We start from the raw sequence: 27,901 nt of genomic DNA, 5'->3' as shown, positions 1-27,901 counted from the left end.
GGCCAGAACTGAACATCCGCAAGGACCCTTTCAAAGTTTTTATCCAAACTACCTCCCCCAACTCTACATCTTAAAGTAGCTTCATGCCCTTGTACATAAAACAAAACCACGCAAAACAAAGCCCCAGAGGCCCCCTTTCCCCTTCTAAATTAGTGACCCTCCTGGATTTTGTTTTACTTCCAGTTTGTGGAACATGTTGTAGTGATCTTTCAGACAAACAGGAGGCTGGCAACGAACAGAAACAGCTCTCCTCACACCCCACCAGCTCATAGGCGGGTCAGGTGAACCTGCCAGCCTGCTGGTATCTGTGTACTAAGAGAATCTGGTACCTTGGAGGGCTCTGGTTTGGTGCAAGGGAGACTCCCTGTTGCCGGGATAAGCCCTGGCCACATGAAATTCAGCCTCACAGAAACTCTGCTGTGCTATCTCTGACCCAAATTTTAGCACCAGGTTTTTTCACTTTCTAGGATTCACACACAAAGAACCAGTGTCCAGAGGCAAGTGACATAGGCCTTAAACTTGCTGCCATCCTTAATTTCCTCATTCATAAACTTTCCTTAGAAAACCCAAATCCCCGTTCCTCTTTTTAAATAGATTCCTGCCTTCAGCCCCGATGGCCAGTAGCAGACAACTATTTCCCAATGGACGAGAGAGACTCCTTCATCTTCTTGGTCTTGGTTGGGATGAGGTTCACGTGGCCATCCACACACTTGGTCACGCAACTCTCCAGCCGCCGCTTCACCTGAAGCTCTTTTCTCCCCGCATCTATTGAACCTCTGGCTTTGTCGTTGCAGTGTATAGTGCACAGGGCCAGGCGGTCCTGGAACTTCTCCAACTCGCAGGTCACCAGGGCCTGGGCTTGAGCCAGAGGTGCATGGCAGCGCTCAATGCACTGGTGCACTTGCTGCATGGATGCCTGGTCGTCCTCACAACAGCCGGTGCTGCACCGGAACGTGAGGCCCTGCATCTTCCGGATGTTCTCTCTCCAGACTCTTCACCACAGAGTCCACCGCCTCCTGCACCCGGAGCTGCTGCAGCTCTGCCATGGCGACCCCGCGCAGCTCCCTGCCGCGCCGGCGCCCACATGCTCACCAGCTTTTTATCTTAATTTACGAGCCTGCTGTAGCACCAATGGAGACATACTGTACTGCCTGGGGAAAAACCACAGCCGAATTCTAATTCTGTACGATTCAAAGGCACGCCTTTGGCCGGAGCTGCTTCAGAAATAAGAAAAGTAGGAGACACCGCCCTGCTCGGGCTTGCCGGACTTGTCAGGGAGCCTCGTCCTGGCCGTCTCCTATTGGCCTTGGGCTTCATGAAGCCTTCTGATTTATTTTTCTAGTCACTATTTTTTGAAAAAGGAAAAGCTGCCTTAATGGAAACTTTTAAAATCCAGGAGCTTTGGACTCCTCTACTTTGTCAGGCAAAAGTGGATTCATTTAGGTAGTTTTAGCCACAAAAATGCACGTATTTATGAAGGTTTCAGCAATTAGATTTTTCACTTCTTTTACTCCAGGAACCTAAAAACCAGACTTGGAAGATAATTTTTGTAGTGGGGTATGTGCGTTCAGTCAACTAAGAAATCTAGCAGTTTTCGAAGGTCTCAGAATTTCTGCATCTCATAACTCCTTTGTCCGGTCCTCTTGGGGACTTGCTCCTGAGTTCTTTTCCTGCCCAGCCTCCTGATTCGGAGGTGAGGTGTCGGTGTGACTGCAGTTTGAGAAGTTTCACAAGAAGGTGAGGAGTGGCCAGAGGAGGGGGGATGGGGAGAATAGAGCTGAGCGAGCCTTGCTTTTCAAGATGGGGGAGCCCAGCGCAGCCTGGATGGAGAGGGAGGGCTGGACTTTCTTTGCTGGAGGCAGGTCCACGGGCAGAGCCTGGGGGCGAGAGGAGGTGGTGTGCCGTGGAGGGCATGAGGGCCCATGTGGTGAATGAGCCAGAGGCAGCCGTGGGCCTCTGGCCTCCCCCTCCAGCAGCTGTGGCCACTGGCATGGTGGGAGACGCTGGTCTGGGGAGGAGGATAGAGTCAGTGATGTTCACGGTCGCTGAGGAAGCGAACAGGCAGCCCTGCTGCTGACCAAGCCTTTCTCTGAGGTCGGGGTCTGGAGGCGGGGTAGCCCTCCACCTTACAAACAAGAGTCTGGTCCCAGCATCATGCCACTCCCAGTTGCCGGCGTGGGACCGATGCCCCCCTCCCCACCCCGGTCTGTGGCCGGTTGCTCTCTGGTGGGTCCCTCACGCTGGGTGTGGGCAGTGGAGCCCCCAAGTCTCCAGGGCACGTCCTGTGAACGCCCTCCTGTTCCCAGGCCCAGCTGCCTCGGAGGTGACCACGCTGCCTGGGAAGGGGTCGAGAAGGGGGCCGGGGTACACAGTGTGTCTGCGTTCTTCCTCTGTGCTTTCTCCTGCCACCGGGTGGGAATCCCCAGGACAGTAGAACTCTCCGGGTGTCTCCCTGGCTGGGGCTCCCCCACCTGTCAGCGCAGAGCCAGGCCTTTCCCAGGCATCACAAAGTAGAAAGCGCATCTGTTTTCCAAGAAAGGACGCTGAGAGAGATGGCCAAATTGAGTTAGGAGTGCCAGGAATCCAGACCCACGAGTTCCTGTAAGGCCCGCCTTACCTCTGAATTACAGCTGCTTCCCGCGTTTCTGCAGGGAAACCGAGCCGCTCTCCCGTGGCATTTACAACAGCTTGATTTACAGGCCCGCATGCTCGCTGCGCACTGCACATCCATTCTCTCTCCGTCTTTAAACTTTTAAGCCTTTGCCTTATGAATGAGGCGACTGATTTTCTAGGTTCCCTGGGCTTTTTATATGAGGTCTTTTTCTTTCTTCTCTGCTGGTTTCTCCGTAAACATGTTCTGAACACCTACTCTGTGCAAGACCTGTGACGGGCTCCCCAGGGGTCCAGAAACGAACTTGTCAGAGTTCTGGGCCTCAAGGACTTTGCATTCAAGGGCGGGTGGGAGGGGAGATGCCCAACATGCAGAGAGGTTCCCTACTCGGTGTCCCCACTGAGCAACCCTGTAACGGACGCTTATTCTGCGCTGACGCCGTGTGAAGTGCTCGGGCCTAGTGCTAATGGCCAGGATCGACGAGAACCCCGAGCTCACCCCGTGGGGAGGGGGCGGTGTGTCAGGGGGTAGGAGGACAGGATCACAGACCACTCCTGGAGCCCACAGCAAAGCCCGTGTGCTCTGGTGGGGGGGTCAGGGATGGTTTCTCTGAGTGAGCGATGGCTAAGCTGAGACCTGGGGGCTGAGCAGGAGGTCGCAGGTGAAGGGGGCAGGGGAGAGGGAATTGTTCCAGGCAGGTGGAGTTACCCCGTGAAGATGTGGCATCCAGAGCACGGCGTGTCCGAGAAACCGCCCGAAGTCCAGAGAGTGTGCAGCATGGAGCGAGGCAGAGGTCGGGGTGCTGGAGCTGTCTCTGCCCCAGGCGGAGCGGAGCCCTGACGGCGGTGACCAGCGTGTGTGACGAGCCTGGGGAGACACCGGGGGGCCCGGGTCAGGCGGCTGATGCGATTTCTGTTGCTCGGAGGAAGGGCCACGGTGGCAAGACCGTACGTGAGGAAAACTGTTCAGAGACCCTGAACTTGCTGCCATTAATCTCAGTGACAACTGGGCCAGAGTGGGAGAGAAGTGACAGGTTCGAGACATTGTTAAGGAGAGGACTCTGTAGGACTTGGTCATCAGTCCGACCTGGAGGGTGAGGGCCGGAGGGGAGCCAGCACAGCTCCAGGGCTTCTGTCTTGGCCTGCTGGGCTGGAGGAGGTCGCGTTCACTGCCACGTGGGACCCCGGGGTGTACGGAAGCCTGCGGTTGGAGGCCCCTAGGAGACACCCGCGGGCAGTAGGATCTGTGAGTGTAAAGCTCAGAATCAAGGAGGGCCTGGGAAACACAGCTTCGGGAGTCGGCAGCAGCTACGGCCCGGGGAGTAGATAGAAGCCCCCAAGGGGCGCAGTGGAGTGAGAGGGAAGGAGAGCCTCAGCGAGCCCCCCAGAGACACAGCATTTAAGGGGAGACAGAGGGAGAACCGCCAAGCAGCAGCAGCGAGGCCTTCTCAAGGGGGACGTTCGCCCTCTTTGGTGCAGGACAATGGCAGGACCTCAGAGACCCTGGGGCCCTGGGAGAAGACGCGGGTCACTGGACCAAGTGGCCCAGCAGGACCACAGCAGAGAAGCAGGGAGGAGCTCGGTCTGCCTGGGACCTAGGTTGGTGGGGCTGCGTCAGACCCAGCACCTGGGGGCCCAGACCCCCTGAGGCCCTGGGCCCTGCTCGCCTGCCTCTAACTTTCCTGCTGTGGCGAAGGCCTTCCCAGCTCCTCTCTGCAAAGAATTATGCACTTCTTGACTGGAGCTCATGGAGCGGCCCTGACGCCGAAGAGAGAAAACATGTTTGAGGAAGAGGAGCCTTTCCCCCAGTCCTGAACCGGCCGCTCTGGGCGAGAAGACTGCTGTTTTAATCTCAAAGAACTTTACGTTTACGCTTGACTGAAGCCCAGGCCACTTTTGTCCTGGGAGCCTATGGGAAGCCGGGGTTTGGGTAATCTATGCGAGGCCCCTTAGCTGCCCTGCATCCATCATCCCAAGTGACAGAATTTACATCATTAATCATTGGTGGCAATAGAAAAGTCATTGGAATAGAATGTTGTCACAGGATAAATGTCTCCCAACTGCATATAAATGTCTTGGCTTTACTGTACTGTTTGTGCTCGAGAAATACTGTGGTGGCTTCAAAATGGTATTTATGTGGCATCAGGAAGGCATCAACACAGCCTGTCCTGCCCATACCCCCTCCCAGGGAAGCCTGGACCCCCTCAGGGGCCTCAGCCTGGGGCCACCGCACACCTGGATTTGGGCAAAGGGAGGGATGCCGCCGGCTCTCGGGTGCTTTAGGGCGGCCGATGCCGTGCGGGTTAGAAAACGCTCCAGCCCAGTAATCCTGCCGTGACACCCTGGTCGTCGTCCCATGGCTAGAGGGATTTGCACCTTCCCTCTCCATGGCCACAGACCCTTTGATGCAGGGGAGAAAAGGATGTGAACCTGGCCGGGTTGCAAGGCCAGAGGGCCAGACGCTTCCAGGCGGCTTCACCGTTTCAGAAATCAAGCCCAGCGTTTTTCTGGCTGGCGTGTCTCTGTTCCGTGACCTGGAAACACGCTGTTTTTGGAAAGTGCAGATCTGCTGACAGACACCCTTTTCTGGAGGTTTGTGTGTTTCTCTCTGGGGCGAGCCGCCCTGCCTCGGATGGGCCAGATGCTGCTGGAGAAGGCGCTGGGCTTAGGAAGCGAGGCCCTTTTTGCTGGGATTTGAAGGAATTCTTTCTGCTTGAGCCTCAGGCTCTTTATCCACTCAGGCTTCCTGGAGCCCTGCAGGGCCCGGTGGGAGGAGTGGGCACCCCCAGAAGCGGGGTGGGCACGCCAGGGGCCTGAGGCAGGGGGCTGCCTCGGGTGGAAGGGCTTGCAGGCCTGTTAAGGACCGACTCTGGGTGACCAACGAGCCGTGTTAAACCGGAGCCAGGTGTCTGAGCTCATAAGCTGGGGCAGGGCTTTGTGGAGTATATTTGGCGGGAGGAGAGGTAGCTCCCCTTTTCTGTAGGGAATTTCTTAAATCACGGCCTATCAGATATGGAAGTGATCTGAGGCCAGGTGGATCCCCGACTTTGGATGTCACAGACTGGTCAAATTTTAAAAGTTTTAATTTGACCAAGTGAGGCCATTAAAAGCCAGAGGCCAGCTACTATATCATCATTTCATAAGTGGAAGAATATTCTAATACCAGCAATATAAGAGGGACATAATTGCAATATAAAGAGTATTTCTCAAACGGAATGAATTTAACTTTATGAAGAATTTGTTCCATTATACCTGTTTTGTTTTGATTTTTCTTTTTGTCTCTCGTTTTTTTAAAATCAAGAGAAAAGTCCAGCAAAAATCTGTTCCTGGTCCCCGGTCCCCTCATTTCAGGCGAGCAAAAGGAGGGAAGGTGTCTGGCCAGAGCCCCATGGCCAGCAAGGCTTGTGTATCGTTCCAGCTAATTCTGGCTTCATAACAAGTCACCTCAGGCTTCGCAGAATCCTTTATTATTATCACCTCTCCTGGTTCTGGGGGCGGCTGGGCCGGGCCAGGGACCCTCACTCGGGGTCCCAGTGCTGCCGAGTCATCCGGAGGGCCCCTCACTCCGTGTCTGGGAAGACGCAAACCACTGGGGGCAGAGCAGCGGGGGGCTCCTTGGGCCTCCCTCCTTCTGTGTGGTCTCCACGGCAGCGGCAGGACAGCCAGACTTCTCACGTGGGCCCTAGAGGTGCGAGTCCTGACAGGGAACCCAGGGGAAGCTGTGTTGCCTTCACGAAGTCACATAGCATCGCTTCTGTGAGCTTGTATTCAAGGAGGGGGGAATTACATGCCCTTCTTTTTGGGAGAAATGCCAAAGGGTTGGCTGACATGCTCTAAAGCCACCCCATGGCTCCCAAGTTCCCCTGAGAGCCAGGTTTTAATCTGGGGTGCTGGGACCTTAGATCCCCCCTCCCCTTACCTGTTCCAGGAACAAGTCTGGTGGAGGATAAAGCAGGTGGCTCTCTGGTGATGGGGGGCCGTTTCTGCTTGCTGGTCGCTGCTTGCACTTCTCTGAAGTAGTAAATTTCATAGATAAGGTAGATTCCATCAAGTAAGTACCAGTTAAGCTCTTTGATGATCATAAGCGAGATGATGAATTAAAAAGTTAATCTAGAGAAATAACTGATAAAGAACAGAGACTTCGGGAATACAGCGTAAACTCGCAGAACTCCAAGCGCTCACTCTTTATAAGAAGGCGGCCTGCAGCCCTGCTTGAGCACCTGCCGTGCGCAGGCCCAGTGGTGTGCAGAGGTGTGGGGGATGCGAGCCTGAGCCCCCGAGTATCCGTGATCAGGTTGGGGGCCTCCTCGTGTCACCGTGTCGGGACCAGAGCGTGGACAGGGATGACAGCAGACCCGTATTAAATCCCTCTGCTCGGGGTGGGCTCGTGGGCTGCTGGCTTTCAGCTCTGCAGCTCCCCGTCCGGGAGGTCTGTAAGGGCTTGCAGGGAGGTGAGGAGGGATAGCAGGCCACCCCAGAGCCACGTGGCCAGGCCCTGTGGGGACGCCCACAGCCCAGCCCCCAGCACGGGGCCGGCAACCTGTTCAAGCCGCACCGGGTGAAGTGCGAGCAGGTGGGGCAGGGAGATAGGTTTCCACCAGCCTGGGGAGGGTCCCGCGTGGTTGCTCTCCGTGGGGATGAGCTGCCCAGACGAGGGGTTTAGGGTCAGCTGGGGCAGGAAGTCCATGTCCGTCACTGTTTCCTAGTTACTGGACACCAGGTGATCCCCCAGCCCCGCCCGGGTCTGGCCCAGTGTCCTGCCTCCACAGGGACCCCGGCTCCCATGAAAGCCTTCTGGGGTGTCCCTGGCCTCTGCCCCACGAGCTGTGTGTCTGTTCGTGTGTCTCCCTGCTTGGGTGGCAGGCACCCCAGAGACCTCTGTCCTTTGAAGCCTCAGGGGGGAACCTTCTTGTTTGCTCAGGGTGACAGGCGCCGTCCCCAGGAGGTCCTGCAGAGCTGCCCCACCATGTACCCGCCCCCCGCATCCCCTGCGACTCCTGGGAAAACACCGGGGAAGGCTTTGCGTTTCTGCCCAGCCTGCAGCCCCTCTGAGACCTCTCTTCCACCAGCGCCAGGCGAAGCATGGGGGCCGTGAATGAGTTCCCGGGGAAGCTGGCCAGACGTCTACCCATGGGCCTGCGGAGGCGCCAGCACCCGGCACAGAGCAGTGGATGGACAGACACACTTAACCTTCACCACGGACTGCCCAGAGGCCTCGTTCTTTCCCTCCGAATCACTGAGACCTGCTGGGTTGGTGGGTAATTGTTTCATACTACAGCTCTTGCCAAAAGGAGGGGGAAAAACAGTTTCCCAAGGTATGGAAGTCATCAGAAACAAGGACCCCCTCCGAGGCCATCATGCAAGCTGGCTTGCGGCTTCTCAGATGAAGGGGCGACTTGGGTACGTTCCTGCGTAGAAACGAGATGGAGGCTGACAGGATCAGAAACAGCGCTGGGAGCACAGGCCAGCCAGGCCCGCCTGTCACCTCCTCGTTCATTTCATAGAGTTGACTTACCACATGCTAGGTTCCAGGAATAGGTGTAAGTAGTGAACCCAAGGGGCGACGTCCCCCTTCTGGAACTTTCCTACTAGCTGGGGAGACAGACGGTGGGGACACAGGAGCTGCTGGGGAGGAGGCAGGTCAAGGAAGGCCTGGCCGAGCCCCATGACCTTGAGCAGGGCTGCTGGAGCCGAGAGTCAGGCCTGGGGCGTGGGCTCCCCAGAGGCACCCGCTGCCACCCTGGCCCTCGGGAGTGCGGGGTGGTGACCGGGGGCCTGGCCTCTCCCTCCTTCGCCTCCTGGGTGTCGACGCTGCTTTTCTGATCTGGTGCCTGTGAGGAGGAAATATATATTTAGACTCTTCTGTACTTTCCGTGGTAACAGTCGCTTTATTCCTGGTGAAGAATGAGGAAAATGGGTCAGCTGTATTTACTAAGAAGCGTGTTCCAGCTCCTTTTCCGAGGCTATTTATAAACTTTAGAAACTGAGAGCGAAGGTTTTTGCCTCTACTGGAAGCCGGCGTGCCTACGAGCACCCCTTCTGTTACTATACCGGGAATCTGGCACTTCGGATTTGAAACAAGTCAACTGGGGCAGATAGAAATCTTGCAAACAGTGATTTTGATGCACTCTGGCAGGATGGGTTTGCCTCGTGGTCGGATTTCTCTGGGCGTTTTCTTCGTGAGACCTAGTCTAGCTTTCCTGGGTGTGGCGAGTGGACCACACAGTCTGACCCTGGCCCCACTGGGCCCTCGGGGGCTGCAGGTCCCTGGGGTGGCGGGTGCCCGAAGCCTGGGGACTTGGGGAATTTTGGAATCGCTCATCCATCCTTTGGGGCAACGGGGCCGTGGGCCGCTCCATGGTGGGCCCTGCTGGCTCGGCCCAGGGCTCACCTTCACTCACGTCCTCCGTCTCTGATGCCTCGGCCCGTGTGTTGCAGGGTCACCGGTCCACTTACATTGTGCCCCGGGTGCGCACAGAAAACGTAGCTTCTCTCCTTCTCTCCACGTGGCCTGACCTTGCTTTCGAGAGCGGAGGGCTGGGCTCCTAGGTTTTAGGTCCACTCTGGGAGTGTAGTCGAATGGCTTGTATCAGCCCCTGAGGGAACCCCTCTCTGCCTGGATGTTTTGGGTCCCTGTTCAGTCTTTCGGAGCGCCCCTCCCCCACTTCCCCCTGCCCCTTGGGGTTTGGGGAGGGGTGTGTGCTCGTGGCCTGGTGGTGGCTGAGGGAGGGCTCCCTGCACTCCACGGGTGGCTCCGTGGGTGCTGCTTGCAGAAAGCCTGGACGGATGAGCCCCAGGAACCACCGGCCCATCTGGCCTCTGGGGAGGCAGCCCCGGAGGTGGAGCTGGTCCACTTTTATCTTCTCAGCGTTCCAAGGCCCCTTCCAAAGCGGCCTCCGCATCTTGACCATCAGAGGCCTCAACCTTCCCGCCTTCTCCCACCGAGGCGCTGGGGCCCGCAGGTCATGGGGCACAAAGCCACCCGCTGGGGGTGTCTGTCCACCTGGGGGCAGGTCTTGGGGGGCTCCTCCCCTCACTGCCTTAACGGCTGCAGGGGCCTTATTTCCTCTCTGTGCCCCTGCCTTCTAGGGGTATCACATCCATAATAAAGGTAATAATGATAAGAATGATCAACAGTCACCACTCGCTGGTCACTTACTCTGTGCCCAGCAGAGTTCTGCACCCTCCTGTGTAGGGGCTGATTCCTCTTGAAGACAAAGAGGGTTATTAGCGGATGAAACCAGTTGTTCCAAAGTCAGTTGCCCAGAACAGTACGCGGCAGCCTGAGCGTGAGCTCCAGGCGGGCCGCCGTCCACGATTGCTCTCCGTCTCGTCCATCTACCTGCTCCAGAGCAGAAGTTTCCAAACTTTCTTGGTTCTTGGCACCCCGAGTGCCTCAGTGATTTTCTTTTTTTTTTTATGGCATCCCTAGAATACTTAACGGTTCCGTTAAGAATACTTAACAGTTCCGTTTATTAAGAATACTTAATAGTTCAAAGAATACTTAACAGTTCCGTTTATTAAGCAGTTAGATCCAAAAGCCTTAATTATTTGTGTCCTAACAACAGCTGCTTGAAAATATCATACTCATAATTTTTTATTTCATTCTTAAATTACCCAGTTACTTACTAATGGGATATGTGTGACCATCGGGGGCTGGACAGCTTTTCAAATCCCGGAGTCAGATTGGGTGCCGCCAACCCCACTTCCTGTTCCATCCGGATTTTTTCCAGGTCCTTCTTATGTCAGCAATCACTGAAAACTCAGCTTCACAGTGACGTGATGTCCTCAAAAGGCTCGTAGGCTCATCTCACGGTGAAACTGTTATTCCAGTGGTGTCTGACAGGAGTCCGACAGATATGTAGTATTGCTTGTTTCCCTCCATAACTTAAAATATCCTGTGGTCTCATGAGTTCTCGGAGGCTCTCCAGGGTGCCTGGGTGCACAGTTTGGGAACCGTGTTCCTAGGGCCTTTGGTTCCTCCTTGGTACCCAGGAAGCAGATCATTGACCCTCAGGTCTCAGACTCCTGGTACCCATCTGGGGGGTGGTGTGTGTGGGAGAGATGACGAGGGTCTCGTGCCCACCTCCATCCTCCCTCTCGGCCCCTCCCCAGTCTCTCGGGACAGGAAGGGGTGTTCCCTGCGCTCCCTCCCTCTGCATTTCATTCTCCTCCCGCCTGGGCATCAGCCAAAGGGTGAGGGTGCGGAGGGGCATCTTCTCCACACTCGAGGAGGAACCCAGGCCCCGGATTCCGAAAACCCTCCCTCTGAACAAAATGCTCTCCGATCTGCGGCCATGCTGCTTACACTAACAAAAATCATGCCAGCCGTTCAGAGCTGAGAATTCCCTTTGTTGTTCTGGTGGGTAACGTGTCCTCTCCTCTGCCTGAAGTACTGAAATCCGTTGCTTCAACGGGCAGGGAGCCCCCAAACCACTCGGTTTACAAGACAGCGAGTCTGAAAAGACTTCTAAAATGCCGTGCTCACTCTGCAAGCATCAGAGGAGGAACCAGGTGTCTGTACCTTCCTGTTCAGCAGGTGCGAATGTCTTAGGCCGATGGTACACCAGGCGGGCAGGGCTGCATCTTATTAAACAGGTTCTTCACCCCAGGTCCTCTGTGCTATTCCTGCTCTCACACAGCCCCTCCTCTTTACCTTTACTCCCACCTGCCTTCCCCATCTTAACCCTCCCAGGGAAGAGTTGATTACCTCCGTCTCCCCTGGGAAGATGCCCCTGCCTGCCTTGTTCCCAGACAGGCCCTTCCCTGCCGTTCCAGCTGCGGCCACTGCACCCTCCCTCCTTCGCCTGGGTCGGTTCCAAGATCTCACCCAGCTCATTGGCACTCGGGCGGGACCTTTGCTCTTGCTGTCGCCTCCATCTGGCCTCTCTGTCTTCAGCCGCTCCCATTGCTGCCGCAGCTCATTTTGGTCTCACTTTAAATGTTGCTTCCCAAAAAGGCCGTCCGTGAGACCCCGTCTAAAGGAGGCCCCCAGCCCCTCAGTCCCGTCAGAGACCCCGTCTGCATCGTGCTGTTTTCTCGGCACCGAGCGCTTTCTCAGAGCCGGGAATTTTTTTAACAGGAGGGACGTTCAGGGTCGCCAACTTTGAATTTTGCCAAGTAAGACTTTGAAAAATTCCAGTGACCATATATCATCGGCGTTTCCGAACAGAAAAGTTGGAAGGACATAATCTCCGGATGAAGGACAGTTCTTCAGATGAAATCAATTTGGCTTTATTGGGAACGTGTTGCATTGGCCCTTCTCTCATCTCGAGGAGGATGGATGGAAACCCTCACGACACGACATGAGTCCGTCAGTGAGCGCTTTGGGGACTCCGTGGTCACCCTCCCAAGGCCGTCCTTGTTTCGTTCTCGTGACGTTTGTCCCCTTCGCTCAGCTGTGAGCTTCTGGTGGGGGGACCACCCTTTAGACTTAAGTTGTCTTTGCTGGGCTTCACATGCCCGTGTTGGTCTCTGGATGCTTCCAGATCTGTCCAGATGCCCTCTCCTGTAGCTTCGAGCCGGCCTCACCTCCCCTTGGACCTTGGAGACTTGTCATCATCCATCCACACGCCTGTCCCCCTGGTGGAGAGCCGGTGCCCAGACAGGGTCCAGGGCTCCCTCCGTTCTGTTCCACGGGGCTGGCACCCGCGTTCCTCACTGTGTCGCGCGCTGCTTCGATCCGCTGAAGACAAACCCTCAGCCAGTGGTGACCGCAGATAAGTCCGTGACAGAGACCACCCTCAGGCCACAGCGCAGGGTATGCGACATGGAGCTGTCTGTCTGTCTCTCCAATACGGAATTTAGTTTCTACTTCAATCCTTCCTTCCACCAGGACGCAGAAACATAATCTCATTTAATTCTGGGGTTTCTCAGCACATTTAAAGCTGCCCCTAAACCACCACTGGGTTTGTCGGTGTGTGAGGGGCAGGTGGCGGGAGGGGTCTGGCCCTCAGTTACTGCCATTTCCTCAGGTTCCTGGCTGCCACCCCGTATGGGTCACGGCTCTGCCCCCCTGTCCCCTGGCCTCTCCAGGGCCAGGTTTCCTCAGCTGCTTTATGCCCCTCTTGGGGGCTGAGGGACCCTTTTGCTGCACCGCCCCCCCCCCCCCCAGCAGCCCTCTCTGTTCTCTGGGGCATAGGGTGCATGCAGTTGGCACCACGTAAGGAAGAAGACCCCTGCTGGGGACGATGGGCCTCTCTGGGGTCCTCATGTCACCTGGCGCCAGGGCGGGAGCAGGTGGGACCACGCCCCACATGGCTTTGATTCTTCCGTTCTCTGTTCCACGCACCAGCCCTTGCCTGGGGCAGAGATGCCCTCAGTCTGATTCGCATAAAAGGCTACAGGAAGCCGGGGCCAAGAGAAACCTCTGTTCACACCTCCCACCTGTGAACCTGCTGCAGATAAAGGTTCTGGTCGGGGCTTTTGCGGGGAGACTCCTAGGCTGTCTGAGGAAGGAGGGAAGGTGCGGGCTGAGCACCCATAGGGAGCTTGTTCAAAGGGGGTGTGGGCTGGTACCTACTGGAGCTGTCGAGTGTTCTAGATTATTTGTTCATCTGTGTATTTGCATTTGCTTAAAACTTTCACTTTAGAAGTAATACGTGTTTAATGAGGAAAAGTAAGGAGAGACAGAAAAACAAGTAGAATCAGTCATTTATCTCAGCACCTGGATTTATCTTTACATCTTGGTGGGTGTCTCTGAGAAGGGTTAGTCATAAAAGCAGTGATAATTATAGCACCAAATATGGCTCTTGGTTGAGTGCTTACGATGCCTCCTTCTAAGAATCACACAGATATTAATTGATTGAATCATAACAGCCCTGTAGGGTGGATACGACTGTTATCCTCATTTTACAGAGGAGGACACAGAGGCACAAAGTGTTTGTGTGATTTGTCTGAAGTCAGTCCGCTGGGGAGCCTGGCGGCGCACTCACACTGCACACCTGCACACATGGTACGAATTTATGGCCAAGATACACAACAGTGATGCACCCACCAGTCAGGGTTCTTGTCCCAATTTCTTTCAGGAGAAGAACGATATTTTCCTCTGTGTCCTCAGGGCTCGGAACACCAATTTACTGAATGAATGAATGAATGAATGAATGAATTCTGATGCGCGCTTTTCCTCCACGAGTCACGGGCAAATTACTGTTCCTCCTGTTGGCTCCTTTCTCTCCTTTCCCTGCTCACAGCACGCACACATCCTGGGGGCCTCCTCACACAGCTCCAGGGGCCCCCTTCACCTTTTTAGTCTTTATCTAAAAATAGCATCACCGAGGCATCATCGACATATGATAAACTGCACATATTTAAAATGTACACCTTGGTGGGTTTTGACATCACCATCACCAGATCAGGAGAATGAAATGCCCAGCCGCCCCAGAAGTGTCCTGGACCCCTTTGTAATTCCTCACTCCAGGTCCGCCCCACCTCCTTCCCTGGCACTGCTGTTCTGCTTTCCATCACCATAGTTAGTTTGCATTTCCTAGAGTGTTATAGAAATGGAATCATACAGTCTGCACTCTTTTTTCCGTCTGCCTTCTTTCACTCCACACAATTATTTGGCGGCTCATCCATGTTGCAGGTATCAGTTCATTGCTTTTTATCGAAGAGCAGTGTTCCACTGTGTGGATAGGAGGTGATTTGTCCATTCACCTGTCGATGGGCCTTTGGGTTGCTTCCAGTTTTTGACTCTTACAAATAAAGCTGATATGAGCATTCGTGTGCAAGCCTCTGCATGGTCGTATGCTTTCTCTTCTCTTGGGTAAACACCTAAAAGTGGAAAGCCCGGATCATGTGGAAGGTGCCAAACTGCTTTCCAAAGCAGCTGTACCACTTTCCATTCCAACCAGCAGCAGGGCATGAGAGTCCCAGTTCCCTCACATCCTTGCCAACACTTTGTATGGTCATTCGCTTTCTTTTTATTATTTTTTTAGATTTATGTTATTGAAGTATAGTTGATTTACAATGCTGTGTTCATTTCTACTGTACAGTGAAGGGATTCAGTTATACATACATACATACATACATATATATATATATATATATATATATATATATATATATATATATATATATACACACACATTCTTTTTCCTATTCTTCTCCATTATGGTTTACCACAGGCTATTGACTATAGCCCCCTGGGCTCTACAGTAGGACCTTGTTGTTTATCCATCTTCTATGTAACAGTTTGCATCTGCTAACCTCAGACTCCCACGCTCCCCCTTCCCCCCTCCCGCCCCGCCCCGGCCCCCTGGCGACCACGAGTCTGTTCTCTGTGTCTGCGAGTCTGCTTCCGTTTTGGATTCGCTTTAATTTTAGCCATTCCAGTAGGTGGTTGGTGGCACCTGGTCGTGGTTTTAATCTGCATTTCCTTAATCACTAATGATGTTCACACACTTAATTGCCACCCCTGTGTCTTCTTGGTGAAATAGCTGTTCAACTCTTTTGTCCATTTCCAAAAAATTGGGTTCCCTGTGTTTTTATTATTGGGTTTTGAGAGTTCTTTATATATAGTCTAGAAAAAGTCCTTTAGCAGATATAGGCTTTACAGAGATTTTCTTCTAGTCTGTGACTTCTCTTCATTCTCGTAACGGTATCTTTTGAAGAACAGAAATTAATTTTGATGCAGTCCAATTTATGGATCATTTTGTTGTCATAGCTCATGCTTTTGGCGGTGTATTGAAGCAATCTTTGCCTAACCCAGGGCCACAGATATTTTCTCCTATGTTTTCTTACCAAAATTTTATACATTTAAACTTAGGTCTATAAGCCACTTTGAGTTCATTTTTGTATATGGGGTGAGGTTCATTTTTCTGTTTTTTTTGCATGTGGATGTCCGGTTATTCCAGCACTATTTGTTGGAAAGCCTCCCACTTCTCCACTGAGTTGCCTTTTGCTGCTTTATGGAAAGTCATTCGTTCACAGGTATGAGGGTCTGTTTCTGGACCCTGTTCTATTTCAGTGATCGGTTGTCTGTCGTCACGCCAAACCCACTGACTTGACTGCCGTAGCTTTATAATAAATCTTAAAATCCTTAGAACCGGGCTTCCCTGGTGGCGCAGTGGTTGAGAGTCCGCCTGCCGATGCAGGGGACACGGGTTCGTGCCCCGGTCCAGGAAGATCCCACGTGCTGCGGAGCGGCTGGGCCCGTGAGCCATGGCCGCTGAGCCTGCGCGTCCGGAGCCTGTGCTCCGCAATGGGAGAGGCCACAGCAGTGAGAGGCCCGCGTACCGCAAAAAAAAAAAAAAAAAATCCTTAGAATCAAAGCTGTGTTAACTCTCCATCCTTCTCTTTCAGAGCACGTTGGCAGCTCTGGGTCCTTCGTGCTTCCGTATGGATTTTAGAATTGGCTCCCGTTTCTAAAACAAAGCGTGCTGGGATCGCGATTGGGATCCAGCCTCACGCTGTACTCTCTGTGGGTTCCCTCCTCCGGAGTCGTCACCTGGTTCCCCCTACACGGGGCAGCTCTGGGGTCAAATGAGCGGCCTGGTGGGAAGACACCTCAGTCAGTAGAAGGAGAGGGTGTTAGATTTATAAAGCGTTTTCAGAGACACTTTGCATTGACCTTAGGATGTCAAGATGTGATTTTTTTTGTTGTTATTGAGCTGGGGGGTCTCTGCTGAGGAATGCAGACCTGACAGATTCCTAGATGCTTGTGGAAGCTTCCATCACTTGTGGTCCTGGGTCAGTCCTGGCAAGGAAACCGCTCTTCCTTTTGCAAAGTACACGTGGAGATTTAATCCGCCCGGGTGGCCTGCCAGAGGTTCCACAGGTGTGAATGCCCGCCGACCTGGGTGGAGCCACAGGTGACCCTGCGAGTGGGCACTGGGCAAGGATTTCCTTCTAGAACATTCCTTTGAGGAGGAAGGAGGAGACTTGGTAACTGCAGCCCTGCCTGGCTGGCCATGTCTCCGTGTGTTCCTGGCCTTAACATGTGCGTGGAACCCCTCACCTCCTTCCAGGGGTGGTGTGTGGCCCGCAGGAGCTGCCCGAAGCCCTGCGGCAGGTGCCCCGTTCCCTCCGCTTTCCTGGGCCAGCTCATCAGGGAAGGTGTTCTGCAGGGGCCGTGTGGTCAGAGAGGAGGGAAAGGCTTCGAGGAAGCTCTGATGGGCCATTTCAGTGGGCTTTTCCGAGGACTGTGCACTAGGGGCTGCCCCTGGGGAGAAGGAGCTGTTAAACTGTCGAAATAAAAAGTCATCCAAACTCCTTGGGCCAATCGAAAGCACTTAACTCACACGACAGGCAGCGAAGGCAGCAGATTTCCCTGCAGTTGTGTTATGGGGGCCGGGGGGGAAAGGCTGTTGGGGAATTGAAAGAACAGAGGGAAAGTTTTAAAATACTGGAATCTACCTAGTCAATAATACATTAAATTTGGGATTCATAAAAAGTAATAGCGGTGAAAATCTCCCCAAATAAGTTTTTATTCTAGAATGGGATGGCAGGTCTCCTGGAGCACTGATTATCCCATAGGTGTGGTATTCTGAAATACAACCTGGGGCATATATATTGTCAAATAATAAAGTATTATGAAACCAATCAGCTGTGAGCTCCCCACTTGGCAGTTTGGAAGTAAAACCCTTTCTCCTTTGCAAGGCCAAGTGACTCTTAATTCCTCCCGGGAGATTTCATGTTAAAATGTGTTCACTGCCAGCTGACAAAAGAGGCAAGTCCAGATTTATTACCCTGGCACCTGCAGCAAAAAAAAAAATGACGGATGATGAAAATATATTTAATTATCATTCCACGCCACATCTCTGCCTGCTCCAGTCACAGGGCTGCAGCTGTTGGCGCACACTTTATTTTAAAGTCAATGTGCTTATCTGGAGCGAAGGCTGCTAGCTCCGAGTAAATTGACTTGTGGGAGGAAAGGGTGGCGATCTTCTCTAGCCCCGGCCGAACAAGTGCAGATTTGTATTCTGTGCACCTGCTTTAATTGTCTAATCCGCCCCACATCACATCAGCTCTGGGATTTGGCTTTTGTAAAGAAAACATTTGCAAGAAGTAAACTTTTCCGTGGCCTTTCTCAGTGGAAATGAATGATTTTCCTTCCTAGACTGTGAAGCTGAAGGTGGATGCTCATGTTTCTGGAGAGGCGTCTCAGACAGGAGGAGCCCTAGAGAGGCCCTGGCTGGACCCTCTTCCTCACCAGATGAGGACAGAGTCCAGAGGGCAGGCGCCGGGGCTGCCACGGTGGGAAGTCTGGGACTGGAGCCCTGGCCTCCTGGCTCCCGGGCAGCCCCTGTGTTCTTATGACTTGTGTCTGTGAGAGGTCCAGCCGTTTGGAGTGATGAGCCCGAGCCTAGAGGATGAGCCACAGAGCTGCTCTCCTGTTTGTCTTATGTTGGAGCCTTCTGGACAGTGAAACCCTGGGAAGGGCAGCAGCGCTCCGACTTGGGTGAAATGTGTCAGATTTCGTGGAGTGCAGGTCAGGGGGAATCTGGCTTGGCCGTCCGGAGTGCGTACCATTAACCTGCACCTAAGATGATGCAATTTTCAACAAGAAAAGCCCAGATAATAGGCAGTACATAATGTGGCAATATTCCGGCTGTATCTCTTCTTATCAGGAGAAGCCACTCAGTGTTTTGTGTATGGTGGGATTTAGTACAAAGTGATGGAATTTCCACTGAAAGTAAAATACAATAACTGGATTAGCAGTTGGGAGAGATGACGCCGAGTGTTTCTGACGGTGCCTTGTGTTGCCGGTGGCTGGAGGTGGATGCCTTTGGATGGGGGCAGGAGGGGATGAGGTTTCTGTGAATGTGAGCTGGCACGGGGAGGGGCGCGTTTCCTCTGACCTTCTCTTTGATGAGTAAGGATGCAAGATTGCATCTGCTGAGGCTGCAGGACCTGAGGCTTGGGGGAGGAAGGAGAGTTCTGTCTTACGGATTTGGGCTGTGAGCAGAGTTCTTAGCCACCAAGCTTTCCACGTATTGATCACCTTTTGTCTGTAAACCGGAGAGAGTCCATCGTCATTGCCACCGTCTCTCCCATCATCGTCACCATCACCGTATTCCTCCTCTTCTTCACCGTCACTTACTATGTGCCAGGCCCTTCGCTGAGTCTTTTAAACTTGTCATCTCCTGTAATCCCACGAGGTAGATATTATTCTGCTTATTTTACAGTTGAGAAAACTGAAGTTTAGGTAAGTGACAGAGCTAGGACTTGAAGCCAGACCCTGGAGCCCATTCCCTCAATTATACTTTTTCACTTAGGAAATTTAAACATATAGATTTAACTTTATAGGTTAAAGGAAGGAAGGAGAAAGCCAACTCTGTCCTTTTTAAGAAAAAAGTTTGAGGACATCAACAATTTTGAGCTTGAAGACTGATGCTTGGGGATTTCTGTTCCCGTGTGGCTGACAGCCCCTCAGCTCTGGGAGAAGGCTGGTGTGTGTGTGGGGCAAAGCTGTGAGGGTACGTGGAGGAGGTGCTGGGGGTCCTGGCCCCAGGACTCCCCAGGGAGAGTCACAGCCTGCAGCAGGGAGCCCCAGTGGGAAGGGAGCCTCTGCTCCATCCTGGCAGTGCTGGAGCCGTCGCCCCTGGAGTGGGACAGGGACGGGGCCCTTTGGTGGCTTGCCTGGGAGGCCTGGGCACAGACACTCAACCGCGCTGTCCTCCCAGGTCTCCTACGTGGTCTCTGCCCTCCCTCACAAGCCGCACTGTCCCCGGTGTGTGTTGGTCCTGTTGGTGTCGCTTGTTTTCTTGTGATAAGTCAGAGCAGGTGGGGCCGCGCTGAGTGGCCCGCACTCTGATCCCCCTCTGCCCTGGCCACACGGCCTCCAGGAGGCCTGACCTTTGTCTCTCTGGTCTCCCGTGACTCCTCTGGCACCCAGCGGCCGGCCCAGCGGGGGCGCTGGGTTTGACGCTTGACTGTCATGTAGGCTGAGTGGGATTGTGACTCCATCTTCCGGGCTGAGCTGCCTGGACACGTGACAGGGTGGCAGCCCCCAGAGCATGGGGACATCCTGCACTCTCGTCTGCCGCCCGCAGCTGCTCACTCACAGCAGGATCTCGGGGTTTACACCAGCTCCCCACGACCACAGAGCCAGACCGATCTGTGTCTCAGAGACCAGCTCTCAGCAGATACTAGTTATGTGTCTGCTGTAGGCCCGGCGCCGGGGACCCAAGGCTCAGGGAACTCAGGGGGTCATGATGGCTCACAGGGCTGCACCCACATTCACGCTGTCGTCACCATGCCCTGGGCCAGCGGGACTTGCGGCCACGGCCAGAGGAGCAGACGTCTCCCACGTGGATTGTATCAAAGGTCGAGGAGACGGGCCACGTCATGACTGGCTCATCAGCGTAACTATGGACAAGAAATTAATGCCGATTTTATTTCCAAGTGAGGCTGATGACTCTCTTTACCACATTAATTTTTATTAAGCATTATGTATTATTCCATAACCACAGAGTATGCAGAGACAGTTTAGAACACATTATGGGTTGTGCGTTTGGTAATTACCATATGGCCTCAGTCCAGAATGTAGAAAAGAAAGTAAACATGATTGTTTTCCAGTAGAAGGGAATCACCATGGTGATGTATGGACAGGCCTTGGAACCAGCGGCACTGCCCACAGTCTGGGCTCACGAGCCAGTGCCACCCTGTCCTCGGGACAGTGGCGACGCCCGACCCTGTGGGGCAGCCTCCTGGCCCCTCGTCTCCGGCGGCTGGGCTTCTGCTCAGCCCCGTTCCCTCCCCCGGCCTCTGCTGCCAGCACCCTTTTCTACTCCATCACTGGACACATCACACAGGTCCTCCTTGCTGCTCAGGTGTCCCCTCAGGGAAGCCTTCCTTCCTGCCCAAAGCGAGTAACCCCGGTCCCTCCTGATCACAGTGCAAGGTCTGTTTTCATCATGACATTGATTTACCTGGAGGGCTTTTGCTTAGCATTTGTCTCCTCACTGCCTCGAGCTCCAGGAGATCGGGGCCTTATCTGTCCATCCCAGCATCTCTAGTAACTAGCCCACCCACAGCGCCTAGTAGGCCTGCAACAAATACTTATTGGATGAATGAATGAATGAATGAATGAATGTCTGCTCCCCTGGACTGTGACGTCCCCAGGAGCAGTGCTGAGCATCCCGGTGCCTCTGCCTGCATCTCTGTGGAGCCTTAAACAGTCCAGCCGGGAGGCCGGGACGGAGCGTCTGTCGGGGAACCGGTGCTGGGCTGGGGGCTGTGGATTGCTTACTGAAAGCTCAGAAGAGATTTCTGAGCCTTTTGGGGAGGCAGGAGCCTGAAACGAGTAACCATCCAGGGACTCCAGGAGCGGTAGAATCAGGGGTGCGATGGTGTGACGTGGGTCATAGGGAGGACGGAGAAGGCCCGTGTCCACTCTGCAGGTGTCATCATCGCCTTTGTCTCTGTCTTGGTCACCATCATCGCCTATTTCTTCCTGTGCCGGGCCAGGCCAGCACGAGCCCCACCTGCTCGTGGCATCCTCAGTCTCCTGACAGGTGGGCAGGGATAGTCTCCTACCCCCGAGGAGCCCACCAGCCGGTAAGTGCGGGGCAGGGGAGGACTTGGGACCCTCTCCTCCCTCCACCTGCCGCTGCCTCTCTGGGCACACCCCAGGGGGCATCTCACAACTGTAGGGGAGTCCCAGCAGGACTCCTAAGTCAGCTTCAGTGTAGTCCACGGGCGCTGGGGGCCGGAATGCTTGAAGCTGCAGTGCACCATCGGGAGACCCTGCCGCCTGGGATCTCACAGGTTCCCAGCTCTCCAGCAACTCTTCCCTGATCCCAGGCCCTCCAGGGTCAGATGCTAGTGTGTCCATTTGACATCGAGGAAGCTGTGATCTGGAGAGCACAGGGCCTTGACGTCATCATGTGTCTCCCGACCCTGAGGCACAGATTTGGGTGCAAGTGCTTCGTGTTGCAGGCCACCCCTCGGGAGTCAATGAGCAGTTAGCGCTGTGGGCTCAGAGACAGCTGGAGCACACCGCAAAGTGGCCCCGGTGTGGGGGGACGGAGCCGGGGCATCGATCCGCCAGCCCCTGAGAGCAGTGGTCAAATGCTCAGAGTGGTCTGTGGGTGACCTCTGGCCAGGTGGAGGCCGTACAGGAGGGCTGGACGCCCTGTAACCTTGCCGAGCCAGGCAGTGCTGGAGATGGGCCAGAAGCCAGGTGTGGCCTCTCAGGGCTCTTCCCCAGGACTCCAGAAGGAGAGGTGGGAGGCCTGAGTCTTGATAAATTCAGCCACCAGAGTCTGAAAACCAGGGGAGTCCAGCTGGCCTTGCTGGGGCAGCATGGCTGGGGGTGCGCGTGGGGCTGTGCTGCCGTCACAGGGGGGAGCCTTGCCCGCGGGGTTCAGCGTGGGAACCTGGGCCCTTAGTGGTTCTACGGGCTGCACGCAGGCCTGCCTCCGTGCCCCCATTCTCTTCTCACCATTTTTTTCTTTAAAGAAATCTCATTTTACAAATGGTTTCCTGCACATTACAAGTGCTGTTCGCAGCGCTTAACCCTGTTTCATAATTGGCCCATACAATATTCTGTTCAGAATTCTGTTCAGAATTTTTAATCAACGATGGCAAGTTGCCCCAGCAATTTAAATAAAAAGTATATAAATGAATTTAGTATTTTAATATTACAATGACATTAGCCTTATATATGTACTTAGCAATTTCATGCAGTATTATAATTTCGTAAAATAGTCCTCTTCATTTGGCCGGCGGATAAACCCTGGAGTTAAAACCATGGGCTCTTTGTGCAACCAGCAGAGAAGGGAGAGAGCTCAGAAGGAGGAGGACAACGTGCAGGCCAGGCCGTCCCCTCCCTGGTGATTCCACTGCACCTGTGCTGGGAGGTGGGAATTCAGCCGGTGGCCTTGGGCAACCCTGACTCAGCGGTGCTGCCGCCACTGCACACCTGGGCAGCCTGTCGCGTGCCCGGAGCGGGTGGGGGGAGCACGAGATGGTGCCTCAGGGCAGAATGAGAACGTCAGTGCAGGGAGGGCCAGCCCTGCCAGCTTCCAGTCATTTCTGAGGGCCTCCTCCTACTGTGCTGGGAATTGTACCGACCACTCTGCGGATGTTGGCCCTCCTCAAGGTCACAGTGACCTGCCCGTGGCTGATGCAGTGGACGGTCCTCATGTCCTTGATGGCCAGCAGCATCTAACACGGCTGATTCCTCCTCCTCTCTGGAGTGGTCCACTTGGCTTCTGGGATGCCATGGTTTCCTGGTTTCCTGCCACCTCTGTCTCCTCTGGAGGCCTCAGGGCTCGGCTGTGGTCCCCTTCTCTCCTGCTGAGTCCCTTGGGGCTGCTGCACTCTGGAAAGTTACTGCCCCTGAGGTCAAGGGAAAGAGGTTATAGGGCGTCTTCGGAGGGTGGGGAAGTGCCAGAAGCAGGTGGTGGACGCCGCTGCCCACCAGCCTCCTACCCCATCTCCCACCTCTGCCCTTGCCTCCCTTCAGTCCCCTCCCGGCTTGGCCGCCAGAGTGATTCCTTTTTTTCTTTTAAATTATTTATAATTGTGGTAATTGCAATACACATACCATAAAATTGGCCATTTTAAGTGTGCAGTTCAGTGGCATTAAGTGCATTCCCACTGTGGTTCAGCCATCCCCACCGTCCATTTCCAGAATTCTTTTCATCTTGCAAAACGGAAACTCTGTCTCCATTAAACACTAACTTCCTGCTTCTTCCTCCTCCAGCTCCCGGCACCCACCATCTACTTCCTTTCTCTACGATTTTGACCCCTCTGAGCACCTCATGTGAGTGGAATCATATAGTACTTGTCCTTCTGCAACTGACTTATTTCACTGAGTGTGATGTCTTCAAGGTTCATCCACATTGTAGCTTGTGGCAGAATTTCCTTCTTTTTAAGGCTGATTAACATTCCATTGTGTGGATGGACCACATTTTGCCTGTCCATTCATCTGTCCATGGACACTTGGGTTGCTTCTACCCTTTGGCTCTTGTGAATGATGTTCTCTGAATGTGGGTGCACAGATACAGAGTGATTCTTTAAAACACAAGTCAGACTACCCTGTGACCCAGCAATCCCACTCCTGGGTATATATTTGAGAAAAACAAAAACACTAATTTGAAAAGATGCATGCACTCCAGTGTTCATGGCAGCACTGTTTACAATAGCCAAGATATGGAAGCAACCTAACCGTCCATCAGCAGATGAATGGATAGAGAAGATGTGGTGTATATATATATGCAATGGAATATTACTCAGCCATAAAAAAGGGAAAATTTGCCATTTGCAACAACATGGATGGACTTGGAGGGTTTTATGCTGAGTGAAATAATTCAGACAGAGAAAGACATACACTATATGATATCCCTTTTACGTGGACTCTAAAAATACAACAACCTAGTGAATATGACAAAAAAGAAACAGACTCACAGATACAGAGAACAAGCCTGTGGTTACCAGTGGGGAGAGGGCAACGGGGAGGGGCAGCGTAGGGGTAGCGGAGTGGAAGGTACGAACTACTATGTATAAAATAAGCCACAAGGATATATTGTACAACACAGGGAATATACCCAATATTTTATAATAACTATAAATGGAGTATAACCTTTAAAAATGTTGAATCACTATACTGTTCACCTATAACTTAAGAAATATCGTACATCTAGAGACTGTCATACAGAGTGAAGTAAGTCAGAAAGAGAAAGACAAACATCGTATATTAACGCATATATGTGGAATCTAGAAAAATGGTACAGATGAACCGGTTTGCAAGGCAGAAATAGAGACACATTTGTAGAGAACAAACGTATGGACACCAAGGGAGGAAAGTGGCGGGGGGTGGTGGTGGTGGGATGAATTGGGAGATTGGGATTGACATATATACAATATACATTTTATACATATGTATAAAATGGATAACTAATGAGAACCTACTGTATAAAAAATGAAAAAATATATTGTTCATCAACTATACTTAAAAAAACAACACAAAAAAACCACACGTCAGACCACACGGCGCTTTAGTTCTCTTGGTGGAGAAGCCCGCGGCCACACGATGCCACACTGCCTCATTTACCCCTGCCCTCTACTCCTCACTCCCCTGCGGCCGCGCCGAGCTGGGCTCACCCCTGCTTCCCGTACAGGCACAGGCACAGGCTGTGCCCTCTGTGTCCTCCGCCCGGACGCCCTGCCCTGAGGGCTTTCTCCCTCACCTCCCTTAGGTCTTTGTTCGGGTGTTACACCTGCCCTGATCACCCCAGTTGACGTTGTGTCATCCCCCTCCTCTGCACTTCCAATCCTCTCGACCTGGTTCTCCTTCTCAAAATATTAGCACTGATCACTTTCTAGCATGACATATAATTTACTTTTGCATTATGTGGATTATCTGTCTTCTACTCTTAGAGGGCAGAAATCTTTTCTGTTTTGTTCACTGATGTTTCCTGAGCACCTAGAATAGTGCTTGGTATGTAATAGGTGCTCAATAAATATGCGTTGAATGAATACATGATTCTATTTCTGTAGCAGCTTTGTTATGATATAATTCCTACAGCATATGATTCACCCATTAAAGCGCACAATTCAGTGGGTTTAGTATATTCACTGAGTTGTGCTCCCATCAGCACAGCCAATTTTGGGGCATTTTCATAACCCTCCAAAGAAACCCTTTAGCTGTCGCTCCCCAATCTCTCTAGCCCTAGGCAACCGCTAATCTGTTTTCTGTCTCTATAGATTACTGTCTTCTGGACATTTCATATAAACGGGATCATATAATAGGTGGTCTTTTGTGTCTGGCTTCTTTCCCTTAGCACAATGTTTCCAAGGTTCATCCATATTGTAGCAGGTATCAGTACTTCATTCGTTTCTGTACTGCTGGATAATGTTCCACTGTATAGATATATCGTATTTTGTTTATCCATTCATTACCTGATGGACATTTGGGTTGTTTCTACTTTTTGGCTGTTATGAATAATGCTGCTGTGACCATTCATGCGCAATCCCTTTTGTGTGGACATATATTTTGATTTCTCTTAGGTGTATACCTAGGAGTGGAATTGCTGGGGCATATGGAAACTTTACTTTTAACCTTTTGAGGAACTGCTAGATTGTTTTCCAAAGTGGCTGCACTATTTTACATTCCTCCCAGCTGTATATGAGAATTTTAATTGCCCTGCGTCTTCACCAACATTATCTTTCTTTTTGACTATCGCCATCCAAAATGGGTGTGAGGTGGTGTCTCATGTGGTTTTTTTTAAAATTTTTTTTCTCATGTGGTTTTGATTTGCACTTCCCTGGTGACTAATGATTTTGAGACTCTTCCATTTGCATATTTGTATATCTTCCATTTGCTTATTTTTTTTGGAGACATGTCAGTTCACATTCTTCGCCCATTTTTAAATTGTCTGTCTTTTTATTATTGTTGTAAGAGTTTCTAAATATATTCTAGATGCAAGTTCCTCATGATTTGAAACATTCTCTCCTATTCTGTGGGTTGCCTTTTCACTTTCTTGATCTGTTCCTTGAAGCGTAAAAGTTTTACATTTTGATGAAGTCCAATTTATTTTTCTTTGATTGCTTCTGCTTTTGATGTCACACGTAAGAAACCATTGCCAAATACAAACTCATGAAAATTTATCCCTATGTTTTCTTTTACGAGTTTTATAGTTTTCACTCTTACATTTAGGTCTATGACCCATTTTGAGTTATTTTTTTATACGGTGTGAAGTAGGGGTCCAACTTCATTCTTCTGTGGATTTCCAGTTGTCCCAGCACTGTTTGTTAAAAAGACAATTCTCCCCCTATTAAATGGTCTTGACATCCTTGTTGAAAATCAGTTGACCTGGGACTTCCCTGGAGGTCCAGTGGTTAAGACTTTGTGCTTCCACTGCAGGGGGCATGGGTTTGATCCCTGGTCAAGGAACTTAGAGCCCTCATGGTGCGTGGCATGGCCAAATAAAGAAAGAAAGAAAGAAAGAAAGAAAATCAATTGACCATAAATGTGAGGGTTTATTTCTGAACGCTCTGTTCTATTCCGTTGATCTATATATCTGTCCTTACGTCAGTACCACACTGTCTTGATTATTGTAGCTCTGTAGTAAATTTTGAAATTGGGAAGTGGGAGGCCTCCAATTTGTTCTACTAAAGATTGTTTGGCTATTCTAGGTCCCTTGTATTTCCATATGAATTTTAGAATCAGCTTGTCAATTTCTGCAAAGAAGCCAGCTAAATAGAGATTGTGTTGAATTTGTAGATCAGTGTGGAGGAATATTGTCATTTTAGCACTATTAAGCCTTCTAATCCATGAGCAGGGGATGTCTTTCCATTTATTTAGATCTTAAATTTCTTTTAACAGTGTTTTGTAGTTTTCAGAGTATAGGTTTTGCACTACTTTTGTTAAATTTATTCCTAAGTATTTTATCCCTTTGATGCTATTACAAATGGAATTGTTTTATTAATTTCATTTTTGGACTTATTCATTGCAAGTGTATACAAATTGATTTTTGTATATTGATCTTGTATCCTGCAACCTTGCTAAATTTGTTTATTAGTTCTAGTAGGGTGTGTGTGTGTGTGTGTGTGTGTGTGTGTGTGTGTGTGTGTGTATTCCTTAGGATTTTCTATGTATGAGATCATCTCATCTGTGAATAAAGATAGTTTTATTTCTTCCTTTCCAATCTGGATACCTTTTATTTTATTTTCTTGCTTAATTTCCCTGACTAGAACCTCAAGTACAATGTTGAATTGAAGGAATAAATGAATTTTAATTAATCCTCACATCATCCCAGTAAAGTAATTATAGTTTTTTGTTTTTGTTTTTTTTCCTTTTTTGCGGTACGGGGGCCTCTCACTGTTGTGGCCTCTCCCGTTGTGGAGCACAGGCTCCGGACGCACAGGCTCAGCGGCCATGGCTCACGGGCCCAGCTGCTCCGTGGCATGTGGGATCTTCCCGGACCGGGGCACGAACCTGTGTCCCCTGCATCGGCAGTCGGACTCTCAACCACTGCGCCACCAGGGAAGCCCAGTAATTATAGTTTTTATTCCCATTCGACAGATAGCCAAACTGAGGCTTAGAGAAGTTAAGGCCCCACAGCCTACCATCTGGCTAGTGGTAGGCTGTGGAGTCAGCCTAGAACTGCTCCCTGCAGTTTACCTGTTGGAATGCCTTCTCCTCCCACGGTACTATCTCTAAAAATGGTGGGGACTTGGAAAGAGACCAAGGCCAAGCTGATTGATGACGTCCAAAGGGTTTAATGACAAACTCTGAAAGTCTCACTAGCAGCACTAAGTTCCTCTCTGTGTGGCTGGATGACCCCCCATATGGACACATGTAGGCAAGAGAGCAGAATGGAGATTGTAACACTTGTGC

The 27,901-nt window shown here is 51.9% G+C and overlaps 1 protein-coding gene and 1 pseudogene across 2 annotated transcripts in view; one reads left to right on the top strand and one right to left on the bottom strand.

Annotated features, from left to right (window-relative positions):
• The window catches only part of CAMTA1 (calmodulin binding transcription activator 1), an 895,524-nt gene that overhangs the window by 131,943 nt on the left and 735,680 nt on the right, over positions 1 to 27,901 (top strand).
• Positions 632 to 1,046, bottom strand: LOC309831664 (protein FAM136A-like; annotated as a pseudogene). Its single transcript has one exon. The product of its transcript is annotated as a protein FAM136A-like (transcript).

This window comes from Grampus griseus (genome assembly GCF_964374135.1).
Source record: "Grampus griseus genome assembly, chromosome: 1".
Classification (NCBI taxonomy): Eukaryota; Metazoa; Chordata; class Mammalia; order Artiodactyla; family Delphinidae; genus Grampus; species Grampus griseus.
Note: the sequence above shows the minus strand (reverse complement) of the source record. Positions and strands in the feature narration are given on the sequence as shown.